Below are 18,502 nucleotides of genomic sequence, written 5' to 3' on the forward strand. Positions count from 1 at the left end.
TTGCTTTCCTTACCTTCTAATAATGACATACAAATGTGCTTGATCTTTTTGCTCTATTCCTTCTATATCTCTTTCCCCTCTTTGGAATTATCTACAGTTTTGTTTCTCTCTAATGCTTTCAGTAAAATTCCTTCTTACCAATCATCCAGATTGTCTATGCTCTCTTTGTTGTATCTCATATGCTACTAAATTCTGTAATTGAGTTTTAATTATAGGTATAATATTTTGTAGTTACAGAATATCTATTTATTTTATAAAACTGTTATTTGACATTCTAATAGAGCAATGTTTGTTTTCTGAAATTCCAAACAATTGTTAAATAATTAGAGTTTTTAAAACAAGATACAGTCTCAGTTATCTGAAGATAACACAGTAAACACTGGTTGTAGTTGGAAGCATGTATAAAATTATAATAAAAATTACTTCAAAAGTCACTTTGCTCAGTATAGCTATATCAAATATTTTACCAAAGTAGTTCAAAAATTATGTATAAAATGCTTTTACCGTAAATTAGAAAAAAAAATGTAATACATGGTGTATTAGCTCTCTCTGGCTACTATCAGAAATTACCACAGACTTGACTTAAAAAATAATTTTATTATCTTACAGAGAAGATGGAAATCCAAAATCAATTTTACTAGACTGAATTCAATGTTAGTAACGCTAGTTCCTTCTGAAGGCTATGAGAGGAGAATCAATTTCCTTGTTTTTTTCAGAAAAATAAAATGTGGGTACGTATAATTTTGTCTGTGATCCGTTTTGCGGTATTCAATGTGCATCACTCCAAACTGCTGCTTCTGTAATCACCTTGGTTTCTCTTAAATGTGGCTTCTCTTCTGTTGTTATAATGATTGCTGCAATTACAATGGGGCAAAATGTATAATCAAGGAAAGTCTCCTTATTAAAAATCCCTGACTAATTTTATTTGCAAAGTAGTCTGTTTTATAATATGAGGTAACATTTACAGGTTCTGAGGATTATATTTCAGACGTACTTGAGGCTATATTTAGAATATACTTGTGGACATATAGGCTATTATTTAGCCTATAGTGCATGTCTTGGTAATCTGGGTATAGTGATCTTATGCTAGAGTTATAGTTGGAATAGCAACTTATATTTATTATATAATATAATTTATTTCAAATATAAGTTGCTATTCCAGCTACAACTCTAATATAGTATACTAGATCTAGAACCATATATTTCAGTTCATATACATGTGTGTGTGTATGTATGTGTGTGTGTGTGCATATACATATATATATATATATATATATATATATGCATGCCAATATTCACAAATACAAATTACTTTGGATTACTTTAAATTATTTTATGTTTTCCTATATACACTACTATTTTTTTCTTACTGGTTTTGCTATTTGTATCCTAGTCTTACTGAAATAGCCTGTATTTCTTTAAAAGTAGTACTGTATTTATTTATGGATCCTGGCTTACAGAGTCTGCTTTATAGTAATCTCATAACTCTTGTCTAACTCAGTAAACATGGCGTAGAATAGAGTCAAATAGGTGATAAAAAAACTTATTCAAGAAAGATTATTAAGAAATTTAAATTTGAAGCATGGGGCTTTGGCTATACCAACTTCTTGACACCAATTGCTCTTCAAACAGTCCTAACTTTTGTAAGTGTTAAGAGCAATGTATATATTTCAGATTATTTCATACCAATTTTGAAAGAGGAAAATGCTAAATACTAGATGCAGATGAATGACTTGATTATAAAGACAAAGAGATGTAATATTATTGACAATAGCCTCAGAACAACATGAATTCATTCTCCATCCCACAGGGCAAACATATTAAACAGATTTTTAAAAAAATAATGTGACATAATACATAAATCATTACAAATTAGCATAATGATTAAGGAAAGGAAAGTCACTATCTCTAACAAGTGAACAAAATACTGTATAAAATGAAGAGAGGTCTGTTCTTACGTTCAGCTTTTACAGAAGGACATCATTAAAACAGCAAAGCATTTTATTGCACATAGGTTTGTAATATAATGAAAAGGCAAAAATAATGGATAATAAATTATATCCAAAAATAAACTAATATTCTGAAACTCTTTTCAGTATCTTGGCAATGTATTCAATACAAAATATTTAAATCACCAAACTATTTATTCTCATTCCTTATTTTTAAATATCAGGTTTATGCAAATATCCAGAGTAGTGTTGTGAGTTGAGAATTAGGTTCAGGAATGACCAAAAGGAAACTTCAGTATCTATCAGCCATAGCAGCTACTCTACAAACTATAAATTCTTTTAAGGGAATATGGTTTAAGGTTGTGTCGATTAAGACAGTAGAAGCAAAGTAAAAATGAATCTCTAAATTTTCAAACTATGGCCTTGAGCTAAGAAGGAGAAGGAGGAGGAAGAAGAGGAGAGGGAGAAGAGGAAGAATGAGGAGTAGAGGAAGTAGAAGAAAAATATGAAGATAAAGACAAAGAGAAGGAAGAGGAAAAGGAGAGAGGAAGGGAGAGGGGAAGAGAAAGAGGAGAAGAAAGAATTTGTAAAGGTTTTGGCTTGAAGTGATATTTCCCCCTGAGTCAGTAGGTGTTATCATCAGGTCTAAATCAGAGTCAACCTGTTATTTAATGAATTACATAGAAGGCTGAATTAGTGTTTTGATCAGAATTTTTTTCTTCTGTGGCAGTAATTTTTGTAAGATTACTAAATCCTAAATATGTTTTAATAAGTACTTTGCTTCCTCCTCTGAAAGCAGACTTGGCTTCCTAAGAACTCAGGAAGCTGTTGGTATACATGTATTTTCATGTACCGGGGAAAGTGATGGTAATAAGATGCCCTGAGTTTTCCCTTTGTTCTATAACTTTTCTTGAATCAGGTCAGGCACTTATGTAATACTCTCAGGCTGACCCATTCTTTCCCTATTATTCTTCTTCCACAATTCCTGCCATAATAGTCTAGAATGAAAAGTGGAAGGTACTTTGGGTAGTTTCTCAATTAAGGTGTAAAAACATAAATCTCATCTATAATTGTAAAGATAAAAATATTAAAAATCAAAAGAAGTATAAAATTATAAAAACTGTTTAAACAGTTTTAACATTTTCTACTAATATTCAGAACTAGATTTAAATTAAATTACCCTTTGTAGTTGGTTCAAATAATTATAAGCACTTTTAAAGTATTTGTTTATAATGATCTTCCTTCATTATTTTAAAAGGGGTTATTTTTAATAATAAGATAAATACATGGATGTACTCTTAAACATGGATATACTCTTTCAGGGAAGTCCAATTGGACTACTAGCATTAAAATTCCAGTCAAATCACTGAGAAATTGTGTAACTTTGTGCTATTTACTTACCTTCTCTAAACTAAAAATATTCCTTCCATATAATAAATATAACGGTACAATTTCACAATGTTATTATGCAGATTATATGAGATAATCTATACAATTTTCTTGTTGCTTAGTATAATATTGATTGCTTTTCAATATGTATTACCAGGGAAATTTAAAAGTATGCCTTTTGATTAGTTTTTAAGCCTTTAAAATCAATTGAAACTACCTTTACCTCTTTCCATTAAACAAACTCAGGAAGCATAGCAAGTGATTAATTCAATAAACATATATTGTAATAAAAAAACTCATTCACTTGACATTCTTTTTTTTTTTTTTTTTTTTTTTTTTGAGACGGAGTCTCGCTCTGCCGCCCAGGCTGGAGTGCAGTGGCCGGATCTCAGCTCACTGCAAGCTCCGCCTCCCGGGTTCACGCCATTCTCCTGCCTCAGCCTTCCGAGTAGCTGGGACTACAGGCGCCCGCCACCTCGCCCGGCTAGTTTTTTGTATTTTTTTAGTAGAGACGGGGTTTCACCGTGTTAGCCAGTATGGTCTCGATCTCCTGACCTCGTGATCCGCCCGTCTCGGCCTCCCAAAGTGCTGGGATTACAGGCTTGAGCCACCGCGCCCGGCCTCACTTGACATTCTTAATAGACATAGGTAATGAAAATTTAATGCAAATATGTAAAATATGTATGCAAATATAACAATAATCATTGTATTATTGACACATTTTTCTGAACTATTTGAAAAGTGTGCATGTATTCTATCATTGCAGTATTATAAAAACAAAACTGTAAATATAGGTTAATATGTAATTAATTTACTAAAGTATGTAACAATTTGTAATGCTTTTTTTATATAAAGCAGTAAATAATTTTATTAGATAATTTATTAATTTATTTCAGCTCATTAGGTAAAAGTAATGAAATAAAAGATATGCTCAGAAAACAAAACTGGAAAATTACATTGTCATTTTCCTCAGATTCTGATTGAACTGAAATATGAAATAAGTATTTGGCTCTACTGAGCAGTTATATTTTACCATCTTTCAATGAAACATATACATAAAAGTAAATTCCCTAGAGCTAGTGATGAGTTCCTGCACACTTTTCACTGTATTAAAAAGGGTACTGTAAAGGAAAGACATTGCATCAGAGAAATGACTACAAAACAAAACAGAAAAAAGCATATTCCTTATATGTCGTCACAACGGATACACTTAAATTCAGGTTAAACTAAACAACTGTAAAAATGTAAATTTATTAAATTTCTTTAGGCATTAATTACCTGAGTTAAAATGTCAACGTCATAGAATGAGTCAAAAGAAACAGACATCTAGTGGTTTCTGGTAGTTTTCCAGTGGAATACCACTAATTTCAATTTTTCCCTCTCTTTTTTAAAATTCAAATTATAATTTTATATGTGGAACTATGTGTATAGCTTTGGTATAAGGGTATATTGCATGATGCTGTGGTTTGGTCTCCTATTGACCCCATCATTCAGATAGTGAACATAATACCCAATAGGAAGTTTTTCATCTCTTCCCTTTCTCCCACCTACCTGCTTTGGGAGTCCCCAGTGTCTATTCTTCTCATCTTTTTGTCCATGAGTACCCAATTTTAAGTTCCCACTTATAAGTGAGAACATATTGGTATTTGGTTTTCTGTTTCTGCATTAATTATCTTGAAATAACGGCTTCTAGATGCATTCTAGTTACTGCAAAGGACATGATTTTTCACGTCCTTGGTTAGCTGTATTACTACTTTTGTTTCTTTTTATTTTTTGTAATTATTGAAAATGAAATTGCATTCTGGATTTGGCTCTTGGCTTGCATGTTACTAATGAATAGAAATAATAATAAATTTTGTACATTGATTTTGTATCCCAAAACTTTACTAATGTAATTTATCAGGTCTAGAATTCTATTGGCAGACCCCTTAAGGCTTTCTAGGTATAGAATAATATTGTCAGCAAAGAGAGATAATTTAACTTCCTCTTTTCCTACGTTACATTGGAGTGGTGAGAGAGTACATCCTTGTCTCATTCTAATTTTCTTTCTTTCTTTCTTTCTTTCTTTCTTTCTTTCTTTCTTTCTTTCTTTCTTTCTTTCTTTCTTTCTTTTTTTCTTTCTTTCTCTCTCTCTCCTTCCTTCCTTCCTTCCTTCCTTCCTTCCTTCCTTCCTTCCTTCCTTCCTTCCTTCCTTCCTTCCTTCCTTCCTTCCTTCCTTCCTTCCTTCCTTCCTTTCTTTCTTTCCTTTCTTTCCTTTCTTTCTTTCTTGTCTCACTCTTGTCGCCCAGGCTGGAGTGCAGTCTAGAACCCCTTACCTGAGGTGATCTGCCCACCTCTGCATCCCAAAGTGCTGGAATTACAGGCATGAGCCACCACGCCTGGTCAGTTTTATGTATTTATTTATTTTAACAGTGAAATAGTATTCCATTGCGAATATATACCACCATTTTTTTGTTGTTGCTTGGTTGCTTGGTTGGTATGGTCTCGAATTCCTGACCTCAGGTGATCCACCTACCTCAGCCTCCCAAAGTGCTGGGATTACAGGCATGAGCCACCATGCCCGTCCAATCTTGTTCCAGTTTTCAAGGGGAAATACTTCCAGCATTTTCTCAGTTAATAAGATTTTCTTTTGTGGGTTTGTCATTATCTGACACTAAGTATTTTGATATATGATCCTTGATGCCTACTTTGTTAAGGATTTTTATCATGAAGGAATGTTGGATTTTGTTGGCTTTTTTTTTTCTGCATATATTAAGATGGTCATGAGGTTTTTGCTTGTAATTCTGTTGATGTGGTAAATTACATTTATTGATTTGCATGTGTTGAACTAGCCTTGTATCCTAAGAATAAAGCCTACTTGATTGTGATTAAAATAACTTTTTGATATGTGGCTGAAATTAGTTTGCAAGGTTTTTGTTTTGTTTTGTTTTGTTTTGTTTTTTGAGGATTTTTGTATCTATCTGCATCAGGGATATGTGGTCTATAGTTTTTTGTTTCTCTTTTTTCCATTGTGTTTTTGACAGATTTTGATATCAGGATGATGCTGGCTTCATATAATGACTTATGGAGGAGGCCCTCTGCAATTTTTTGGAATAACATCAGTAGGGTTAGTACCAGCTCATCTCTGTATATCATTTAGAATTGAACTGCGAATTTGTCTGGTCTAAACCTATTTTGGTTGGTAGTTTTTTTTTTTTTTTTTTAAATTACTAATTCAATTTTGTAACTTATTATTTTTCTGTTCAGAGTTTTATTTTTCCCCTGATTCAATCTTGAGTTATTATGTCTTTCCCGGAATTTATCCATTTTCTCTAAATTTTCTAGTTTGTGTGCATAGAGATGTTCATAATGGTCTCTGAAGTTCTTTTGTATTTTTTTGGGGAATTGTTGTAATGTCCACTTGTTCATTTCTGATTATAATTATTTGTATCTTCTTTCTTTTTTTCTTAATCTAGCTAATAGTGTATATATTTTGTTTGTCTTTTCAAAAAGAAAACCAAAATTTTTGTTTTGTTGATTCTTTGTCTGTTTTTGGGTGGTCTCAACTTCATTGTTCAGCTATGATTTTAGTTATTCATTTTATTCTGCTAGCGTTGGTATTAGTTTATTCTTCTTTTTCCAGTTCCTTTAGGTTTGATGTTAGCTTGTTGATTTGAGAGCTTCTAACTACTTGATGTAGGCATTTAGCACTATAAATTTTTAACACTGCTTTAGCCATATCCCAGAGGTATTGACATGTGTCTTTATTTTGATTTGTTTCAAATATTTTTTTTTGATTTATACATTAATTTTATTGTTTATCCATAAGTCATTCAGGAGCAAGTTGTTTAATTTCCATGTAATTTTGTAGTTTTGAGAGTTCCTCTTGATATTGATTTATATTTTTATTCCACTATTGTCTGAACATATGCCTGGTATGGTTTTGATTTAAAAAAAAAGTTGAGACTTGCTTCATGAGTACATATGTGATTAATCTTAAAGTGGGTTCCATGTGCAGATGAGAAGAATGTATATTCTATAGTTGTTGGGTGGAGTATTCTGTAGATCACTATTGGGTCCAATTGGTCAAAGGTTGAATTTAAGTCCAGAATTTTTTTTAATTTTCTGCCTTAATGATCTGTGTAATCCTGTGTGTGTGTGTGTGTGTGTGTGTGTGTGTGTGTGTGTATGTGTGTGTGGTGGGGTGAAGGGGGCTTGAAGTCCCCTACTATTATTGTGTGGCGGTAGAAATCTTTTATGAGCTTGGATCCTCCAATGTTGGATTCATATATATTTAGGATAGTTGAGTCTTCTTGTTGAATTGAACCTTTTATCATTATTTAATGCCCCTCTTTGTCCTTTTTCTTTTGATATTGCTAGTTTAAATGCTGTATTATTTGATACAAGAATAGTGATGCCTACTCATTTTTGTTTTCCATTTGTATGATAGACCTTCATCCTTTTACTTTGAACTTATACATGTAATTACACGTGAGATGGGTCTTCTAAAGACAAAAGAAGGATGGGTCTTATTTTCTTATCCAATTTGCCACTGTGTATCTTTTAAATGGAATGCTTAAACCATTTATACTCAAGGTTAATATTTATATGTTTATTTTTGTTCATCTTGTAGGATGTTACCTGGTTGCTTTGTATTGTCAGTTGTGTACTTGCTTTACCAAATCTTTGGGCTGTGTAATTACGTGTGTTTTTGTGGTAGCAGATCCCATTCTTTTCTTTCCATGTTTAGAACTCCCTTAAGCATCTCTTGCATGGCCATTCTGGTGGTAACAAATTCCTTTAATGATTGCTTGTCTGGGAAATGTTTAATTTCTCTTTTGGTTATGAAGTTTAGTTGGTGGGATGTGACATTCTTGGTTGGACGTTTTTTTCTTTAAAAGTGCTAAAATTAGGCCTCCAATCTCTTCTGGCTTGGGAGGTTTCTGCTGAGAAGTCTGTTATTAGTCTTATTTTATTCCTTTTGTAGGTGATACAACCCTTTTCTCTAGCTGTCTTTAAGATTTTCCTTTCATGTTGACCTTGGAAAGTCTGATGATTATGCCTTGGATGATTGTCTTGTCTTGTGTGGTATCTCTCAGGAGTTCTCTGAATTTCTGGAATCTGTATGTTGACCTCTTTAGTGAGATTCGGAACATTTTCATGGGATGTATCCTCGGAAATAATTTTCAAGTTGCTAACTCTCCCTTCTTCTCTCTCAGGAAACCCAGTGAGTTGTAGGTTTGGTTGCTTTATATAATTATATATTTCTCAGATGCTTTGTTCATTTTTTACAATTTTTTTTTTCTTTCTTTCTTTTTTTTTTTCCTGACTGGGTTGATTTGAAGAACTGGATTTGCGCTCTGAAAATTTTTTCCCTCTGATTGGTCTAGTCTGTTGTTAAAGCTTCCAATTGTATTTAAAAATTATTTCAGTCAAGTTTTCAATTCCAGAGTTTCAATTTGGTTCTTCTTAATATAGCTGTGTTATCTTTCAAATCTTGAATCATTTTCTTGGCTTCATAAGATTTTCAACTTTCTCTTGGATCTCATTGAGTTTCCTCATCATACAAATTCTAAATTCTATGTCTGTCATGTCAAACATTTCAAACTGGTTATGATCCATTTCCAGAGAGCTAGTGTGATCTTTTGGAGGGTGAGGAAGGATTCTGATTTTTTCAGTTGCCAGCATTCTTGCTCTGCCTCCTTCTCATCGGAGTGAGCCTAACACTTCTTCTTTTGTTTAAATTTGCTGTTGTTTGGATGGGTTTTTTATTATTATTATTCTTTCTTCCCTTGAGAGTTTGACTGTGGTTTATGTTCTGGTTAACTTCTTAGTGCTTCCAGAAGGCTAAGGCTCTGTTCTGGTTCCTTGGTTGTAGGTAGGTTCCTGTAGTGGGTTTAACAGGTATTGCATGTTGAAATAATATATTTTTGTTATGGTGTAACTCAGCTATAGTCCTATAGGTGGCACTTAAAAAAAAGGTTGGCATATTGCTTCTTATTCAGCTTCATTTGCCTCTTTTTGTGTTTCAGTACATTTGAAGCAGTGCAGTGGAAAGGGAAGGTAGAGGGTAAGAGAGGACTCCTTCTCCAAATACATTTTGGGCCTCAGTGGTGTCTCCTTTAATTGCTGGTTTCGTGCCCACATTTCCCTTTCCCTAAGGGGTCTTTGGTGGGCTGTGATCCCTCCTTCCTTATGGGTGGTGCATGCTAAAAGTTTGGTCACCCGTAGACCTGTGACTTCCTGAGGACTTACTGGTCCTCTCTGTTTGCCATAGTCAGAGTGGGTTATGGGGTATGTCTGCAATTGGTCTGGTGATGCAGTGGGTCAAGGGTGGAGGATCCTCCAGCAGAGCAATGGCACCATAGGTGTGCAAACAGTATGGTGCCTACAGTCCAGGGTTCTTGGTCTAGCAGACAGTTGTAGGGCCTGCTCATTTCATGGTTGTTCAACCTAGTGGTTCTCCCTCCAGCATACACTCTGGGATTAGGCATGGCAAGCTGGGTTTGTTCCAGTCGTTCTGCACCCAGATAACTGAGCCATGAGGCTCCTTGGGGAAGAAACCGTGGCTGTCCATCAGGCCATACCCTTTCAAGTTCAGTATTGCAGAGGAAGGGATGCCCAGGTTCCATGCTGGTCCACAAACCACTCCACTCTTCTATCTGTTTTGAGTGTTGGTGATCCTCTCCCGCTCGAACTCTGGCCACAAGTCTCAGTTCGATATTCCTGGGTGGTGTGCTTAAATTCTGAGAAGTTAAGACTGAGCCCATTGTTTGTCCACTGGCCTCATGAGGTCAAGCACCAGCTGTGCTTGGGGTGCAAACTATATCCAGGCCACCAGCAAAACAGTCAGGTGGCATAGTGGAGGCTGTGCTGTGGGCACACTTCTGCAGAAATGGCCAGACAAGTGGTCTTCGGAGGGGCTGTCAGGCAAGGATACACATGGATCAGATGCAATTCAGTCCCATAGTAATGGTTACCCTGCTGTCTCCTGGCCTGGCTGAAAGCAGGCACTGCAGCAAGATCAAGATCCTTGTGGCATGGCCACCAATGATTGTGTTTTGCTGCAGCTGCACAGTGCTGGGGAAATTTCTGGGATCCACATGGGTTCAAGTTATGTGTCTCCCTGATATATGGGTGGCTCCCCTGCCAGTCTGAAGGTCTATAGGGGTAGTGGGAACTCCTGTAGCTAAGATCCCAGAGACCTGCGGGAAAAGTGTGGTATCCTAGGATTCCTTCACTCACCCCTTTCTTAAGTGCAATTTAGGTTCGGAGGTCAGTCCTGGACCCCAAGCAAGCTTGCCAGCTTCCTCCCTCTTCAACCACAACATCTACATCACCTCTTCATCCACTTTCAGTGTTTTCCCAAAATACCTTATTTTCCTCTTTTCTTTAAAGATCTATGTTGATCATAAATTGATAGCAGTGAGTTTTGGTGTATGTGTGTGCCTTTGTGTGTGTGTGTGTGAATAAGGGAGGGGCTTCTTTTCATCTGAAAATTGAAATAGTTTAAAAAATAGATTTGAAATATCTTGTTTGATTACAGTTTAATTCTTCCTGAAAATGTTCTACTTCTCACTATAGTTCTCTTTAAAAGGACACATTATGAATATTATAACACATATGCATTTTTCTTTGATCTAGAAAAGCTTTTTGTCATAAAAAGAACATGAGTGTTATTATTAGGTACAACAGTTGAAGAATGAACTAAGGAGCAGCTCTTGGTTTTTCATGTAATTCCATTTTAACTAACGGTGTTAGAATCAGAATATAAAACATAAGTAGGAAAGCATGTGATATTTACTAATGACTAAGCTTTCCAACATCTCAAATCATTTTGAAATCAAAATATGAATCTCTCTGATGAATACTCCCAACTCAGCTCTGACAAAGATCTTAAAATAAAATACAGCTCTAACTATATGATTTCCTCATCATAACCCAGTTTCCCTGGGATAAACATCCTTCATACCAAATAGAATACAGTAAGAAACATAAAAGAGACAGATATTTTGAAAATCTGTTTAAGAGAGTATTTCTAATGACCCAACACTATACTCTATACTACTTTTTATTTTTAAAGACAAAAATCTGCAGGCAGAAATGTAAGGAAGTATCACTGTTATTAGATGACATCCTGTGAATTATTAGTGCCCGGGTGCCTAAGTGTAACACAATGTGAAAAAAGGAGAGAAAACATATGTTCAGCATGTTGGCAATAACAGATAATGTAGCACAACTGGCCGGAAGCCTAGATCTGTTAACAGCATTCTCTTGGTGACCATGAAATTAATAGCTGGAAATGTTGAGGGTAGCCTCAAAAGTGGTTATACTTTGTACATCAATATATTGAATAGAGTTGTCAAGGCAACACATAATGCTATATAGGATCAGAGAAGGTTGTTCATGAACTTGCAAGAGACAAACCAGGGGCTTCCATGTAGTGTGCTTTAGACTTTGTGGGGATCAAAGTGAATAATTTGTGCAGTTTCCATAGACATTTTTTAAGCTTGAAAATATTGTTTGAGATGAAACAATTCTTATGATGCTATCATATATACATACACAGTATGTGCATAAATGAATATTTTCTATCTAGTATTTTGTTTTATTTAGAAATCTAATAATCTAATACTGTTGACAAATCTAAAGGAATGGTGTCTTTAAAAGTTAACAGTAATCATATTTCTTTGTTTTTAATTCTGTTTATGTGTTGAGTCACATTTATTTGTTGAACCTTTCTTGTATCCCAGGAATGAAGCCCACTTGATCATAGTGAATCATCATTTTAATGCGCTACTATATTTGGTTTTCCAGCATTTTGTTGAAGATTTTGGCATCTATGTTCATGAAGGATATTGTCCTATAGTTTTTTTTTTTTCTTGTGTCTTTGTCAGAATTTGGTATCAGGATGATATTGGTTTCATAAGGCAAGAGTTGAAATACCGCCTATTAAGTACTATGCTCACTATTTGGATGATGGGTTAATTTAAGTCCAAACCTCAGCATCACGCAATATATCCATGTAATAAACCTTCACATAAACCCTCTTGAACATAAAAATTTAAAAAGTCAATAATGTACATAATTAATCAAATTCTTCCTTTTTCTTTTCCTCCCTCCTTTTCTTACTTTATTTAATAAACCTTTATTGAGTTTTGTTTCAAGCTAGCTAGTTGGTATAAAATGACACATAAGGCGTGTGTGTTAGTCTGTTTTTGTCACTAAGGGAATACCTGAGACTGTTTAATTTATGAATAAAAGGGTGTTACTTGTCTCATGGTTCTGCAGGCTATATAGGAAGCATATGTTATCATCTACACAGCTTCTGGTGAGGCCTCAGGAAGCTTTCAATCATGGTGGAGGGCAAAGCAAAAGCCAGGATATCACGTAGTGAGAGCAGGAGCAAGAGAGATGAAGCAGGTGCCACAATCTTAAATTACTAGGTCTCACATGAACTAACCGTAGCACTCACTCATTACTATGGAGATGGCACCAAAATATTCATGAAAGATCACCAGGCCTCACCTCCAACATTGGGAATTACGTTTCAGCATGAAATTTGTAGGGGACAAATATCTAAACCATATCATCATGGCTTATAATACTGGGGAAATCACAGTCTAGTAAGGGAAGCAGGAATACACAGATAAGTTCAATAAAGTGTGCCATATTTGCTAAATACCTTTTTATAGAGCACTTTTATTAATCAATTATAAATAGAAAGTTCCTGAAAAGAAAACCATCATTTGTAATATTTTTCTGTAATAACTCAGATACATTTTATTTTCATAAAATTAAACCCTAGTCAGCAACATTGCAAATACTGACCAAAGGAAATTATGGGAGCCTACAATGGAAGTTGTAAGATAAAAACTGATGGACATTTGGAGCAATCAGAAAACTAAAACCTATAGAAAAGTTCAAAGACATTCAAAGATGTTTAATGAGAATATTAGGCATTTTGATAAATATTTGGATAGGTAGTTTGCTTTTATAGAGGAAACCCTTTTGTGATGAAGTCCAGAATCTTTTATTAATGAGAATTGGTCAGGCATGACCACATGAGTGAAGCAAATTCATATTTTTTTATAAATATAAAGTCATTGTATTCATTTACTAATATAAATATCATTGAGTAATAATAAGCACAGGCATTGATAAAAATGTGTGGAATGTGTGTACATTTTTTGCCATGTGCTCCTTGATATATTGCTCATTGAGCTACAGCATTTTTTTCTTATAAGGTATGAGAAGCCCATCTTAAAATATGGACATTTTAAATTTGTGGCTTAATTTGCCAAATTGCATGATACAGGATGATGCTGATAATACTGATTAATGTGATACTCTGGAATTTGTTTATTATTATTATACTTTAAGTTCTGGGATACATGTGCAGAACATGCAGGTTTGTTACATAGGTATACATATGTCATGGTGGTTTGCTGCACCCATCAACCTGTCATCTAGGTTTTAAGCGCCACGTGCATTAGGCATTTGTCCTAATGCTCTTGCTCCCCCTTGTCCTCTAACCCCCGACAGGCCCCTGTGTGTGATGTTCCCCTCCCTGTTTCCATATGTTCTCATTGATTGACTCCCACTTATGTGTGAGAGCATGCAGTGTTTGGCTTTCTGTTCCTCTGCTAGTTTGATTAGAATGATAGTTTCCAGCTTCATCCATGTCCCTGAAAAGGACATGAACTCATTCTTTTTTATGGCTGCATAGTATTCCATAGTTATATGTGCAACATTTTCTTTATCCAGTCTATCATTGATTGGCAATTGGGTTGGTTCCAAGTCTTTGCTATTGTAAACAGTGCTGCAGTAAACATACATGTGCGTGTGTCTTTATAGCAGAATGAATTATAATTCTTTGGGTACATACCCAGTAATGGGATTGCTGGATCAAATGATATTTCTAGTTCTAGATCCTGGAGGAATCACCACACTGTCTTCCACAATGGTTGAACTAATTTACACTCCCACCAAGAGTGTGAAGAGATTGCTATTTCTCCACATCCTCTCCAGCATCTGTTGTTTCCTAGCTTTTTAATGATTGACATTCTGACTGGTGCAAGATGGTAGCTCATTGTAGTTTTGATTTGCATTTCTCTAATGTCCAGTGATGATGAGCTTTTTTCATATGTTAGGTGGCACAATAAATATCTTCTTTTGAGAAGTGTCTGTTCATATCTTTCACCCACTTTTTGATGGGGTTGTTAGGTTTTTTTCTTGTAAAATTTTTTATGTTCCTTGTAGATTCTGGATATTAGACCTTTGTCAGATGGGTAGATTGCAAAAAATTTCTCTCATTCTGTAGGTTCACTCTGATGATAGTTTCTTTTTGTGTACAGAAGCTCTTTAGTTTAATTAGCTCCCATTTGTCAATTTTGGCTTTCATTGCAATTGTTTTTGGTGTTTTAATGATGAAGTCTTTGCCCATGCCTATGCCCTGCATGGTATTGCCTAGGTTTTGTTCTAAGGTTTTTATAGTTTTAGGTTTTACATTCAAGTCTTTATTCCATCTTGCATTAAGTTTTGCATAAGATGTAAGGAAGGGGTCCAGTTTCAGTTTTCTGCATATGGCTAGCCAGTTTTCCCAACATCATTTATTAAACAGGAAATCCTTTCCTCATTGCTTGTTTTGTCAGGTTTGTTAAAGATCAGATGTTTGTAGATGCTTGGAGTTATTTCTGAGACTTCTCTTCTGTTCCACTGGTCTATGTATCTGTTTTGGTACCAGTACCCTGCTGTTTTGGTTTCTGTAGCCTTATAGCATAGTTTGAAGTCAGGTAACATGATGCCTCCAGCTTTGTTCTTTTGGCTTAGGATTGTCTTGGCTGTGTGGGCTCTTTTGTTGTTGTTGTTGTTTCATATGAAATTCAAAGTAGTTTTCTCTAATTCTGTGAAGAAAGTCAGTGGCAGCTTGATGGAAATAGCATTGAATCTATAAATTTCTTTGGGCAGTATGGCCGTTTTCACTATATTGTTTCTTCCTATCTATGAGCATGAAATGTTTTCCCATTTGTTTGTGCTCCCTTATTTCTTTGAACAGTGGTTTGTAATTCTCCTTTAATAGGTCCTTCACTTCTCTTGTAAGTTGTATTCCCAGGTATTTTATTTTCTTTGTAGCAATTGTGAATGGGAGTTCACTCATGATTTGGCTCTCTGTTTGTCTATTATTGGTGTATAGAATGTTTGTGATTTTTTCACATTGATTTTTGTATCCTGTGATGATGGGCTTTTCTAAATACACAGTCATGTCATCTGCAAACAGAGACAATTTGGCTTTCTCTCTTCCTATTTAAATACCCTTTATTTCTTTCTCTTCCCTGATTGCCTTGGCCAGAACTTTCAATACTGTGTTGAATAGGAGTGGTGAGAGAGGGCATCCTTTTTTTTTTGGGGGGGGGGGGGGCGGGGAACAGAACAAGAAACACCTTTATTACACGGGTGAAGACAAAACGAGGATTTATTTGCCCTTCCGGGCTTTGATTTTCCTAAGATAGAACTCCGACTCTTTGCCCTCTAGCACATAACCATCTGCTCGGCCACACTGTCCCGGCCTGGAAGCAATGCACGCAAGAAGCTTGCCCTGCTGGAACTGCTCCTCCAGGAGACTGCTGATTTTGGCATTCTTTTTCCTTTCATCATATTTCTTCTGAATTTTTTTAGATCTTTTTTTGTTTAAAATCTCTTCTTCCTCAGGAGTCAGCTTGGCTCCCTTCTTGCGGCCCAGGGGCAGCGCGTAGTGGGACTGGTACCACTGTCGGTATGGTGTGCTGTCCATAAGCACGATGCAATTCTTCACCAGATTCTTGGTACGGACCAGCTCATTATTAGATGCATTGTAGACAACATCCACGATCCTTGTTTTACGAGTACAACACTCTGAGGCCCAGGAGAAATTCCCTATGTCTAGCCTCAGGGCACGGTATTTCTTGTTACCTCCCCGCACACGGACTGTGTGGATGCGGCCGGGGCCAATCTTGGTGTTGGCAGCCGGGCGCCCCAACTCATACTTCCGCTTCTTGTGGTAGGGCTTTCTCTTGCCCCCGGTTTTGCGGCGCTTGTGCCAATTGTCCCGAGAAATGCCCATAGCTCGGCGCTGGCTGGAAAGAGACGAGAGGGCATCCTTGTCTTGTGCCTATTTTTAAAGGGAATGCTTCCAGCTTTTGCCCATTCAGTATGATATTGGCTGTGGGTTTGCCATTAATAGCTCTTATTATTTTGAGACATGTTCTATCAATACCCAGTTTGTTAAGTATTTTTAGTATGAATAGGTGTTGAATTTCATGGAAGACCTTTTCTGCATCTATTGAGATAATCATGTGGTTTTTGTCATTGGTTCTGTTTATTGATTTGCATATGTTGGACCAGCCTTGCATCGCAGGGATAAAGCTGACTTGATTGTGGTGAGTTAACTTTTTGATGTGCTGCTGGATTTGGTTTGCCAGTATTTTATTGAGAATTTTTGCATCAATGTTCATCAGTGATATTGGCCTGAAATTTTCTTGTTTTGTTATGTCTCTGACAGGTTTTGGTATCAGGATGATGGTGGACTCGTAAAATGAGTTAGCGAGAAATCCCTCTTTTTCTATTGTTTGGAGTAGTTTCAGAAGGAATGGTACCAGCTCCTCTTTGTACTTCTGGTAGAATTCGGCTGTGAATTTGCCTGGTCCTGGGCTTTTTTTGGTTGGTAGGCTGTTAATTAATGACTCAATTTCAGAACTTATTATTGGCCTATTCAGGGATTTGACTTCTTCCTTATGTAATCTTGAGGGGGTGTATGTGTCCAGGAATTTATCCATTTCTTCTAGATTTTCTAGTTTATTTGCATAGTGATGTTCATAGTATTCTCTGATGGTAGTTTGTATTTCTGTGGGATCAGTGGTAATATCCCCTTTATCATTTTTTATTGTGTCTATTTAATTATTCTCTCTTTTCTTCTTTATTAGCCTGGCTAGCCGTCTATCTATTTTGTTAATCTTTCCAAAAAATTAGCTCCTGGATTCATTTATTTTTTGAAAGGGTTTTCATGTCTATTTCTTTCAGTTCTGCTCTGATCTTAGTTATTTCTTGTTTTCTGCTAGCCTTTTTAATTTGCTCTTGCTTCTCTAGTTCTTTTAATTGTGATGTTAGGGTGTCCATTTTAGATCTTTCCCGCTTTCTGACGCGGGCCCCGCTGCTGTCTTCAGCGCTGTCAGGAAGGAACGTTTAATTCTGCTGCACCCTCAGCCGCCCCTTCCTCCGGGTGCTCTGTCCCAGAGAGATGATAATTTTATCTATAAACCCCTGACTGGGGCTGCTGCCTTTCTTTCAGAGATGCCTTGCACAGTGAGGAGGAATCTAGAGAGGCAGTCTGGTCACAGCTGCTTTGCCACCCTGCAGTGAATTCCACACAGTCCAAACTTCCTTAACACTGTGAGAGGAAAACCCCCTAATCAAGCCTCAGTAATGGTGAATGCCCCTCTCCCCACCAAGCTATATCATCCCAGGTTGACTTCAGACTACTGTGCTGTCAGCCAGAATTTCAGACCAGTAGTTCTAAGTTTGCTGGGTTCCATGGGAGTGGGACCCACTGAACCAGACAACTTGGCTTCCTGGCTTCAGCCCCCTTTCCAGGGGAGTGAAGGGCTCTGTTTTCCTGAGGTTCCAGGTGCCACTGGGGTGTGGGGAAAAAAAAAATACTCCTGCAGCTAGCTCAGTGTGTGCCTAAACACCTTCCTGGTTTTGTGCTTGAAACCTAGAGCCTTGGTCGTGTAAGCACACAAGTTGCAAAAACCGTGGGAAAAGCATAGTATCTGGATAGCACGGTCGCTCACGGCTTCCCTTGACTAGGGGAGGGAGGTCCGCAGCCCCTTGTATGCCTGAGGAGATGCCCTACCTTGCCTCTGCCCGCCCTGGGTGGGTTGCATCCACTATCTAACCGGTCCCAATGAGATGAATCCGGTACCTCAGTTGGAAATGCAGATATCACCTGCCTTCTGCGTTCGTCTTACAGGGAGCTGCAGACTGGAGCTGTACCCATTGGGCCATCTTGCCCAGGAATCAATGATGTTCTGGAATTGTTATCTCTCTCTCTCTTTTATTTTATTTTATTTTTTCAAGAGAGTGTCTCTCTGTCGCCATGCTGGAGTGCAGTGGCGCAACTTCAGCTCACTGCAAGCTCTGCCTCCTGG

The 18,502-nt window shown here is 36.5% G+C and overlaps 1 pseudogene; it reads right to left on the reverse strand.

Moving 5' to 3' along the window:
• Nucleotides 1-15,763: 15,763 nt before the first annotated feature.
• On the reverse strand, nt 15,764-16,419 carry LOC105486065 (small ribosomal subunit protein eS8 pseudogene; annotated as a pseudogene).
• Nucleotides 16,420-18,502: the final 2,083 nt, after the last annotated feature.

Source organism: Macaca nemestrina, chromosome 3, assembly GCF_043159975.1.
Source record: "Macaca nemestrina isolate mMacNem1 chromosome 3, mMacNem.hap1, whole genome shotgun sequence".
NCBI lineage: Eukaryota > Metazoa > Chordata > Mammalia > Primates > Cercopithecidae > Macaca > Macaca nemestrina.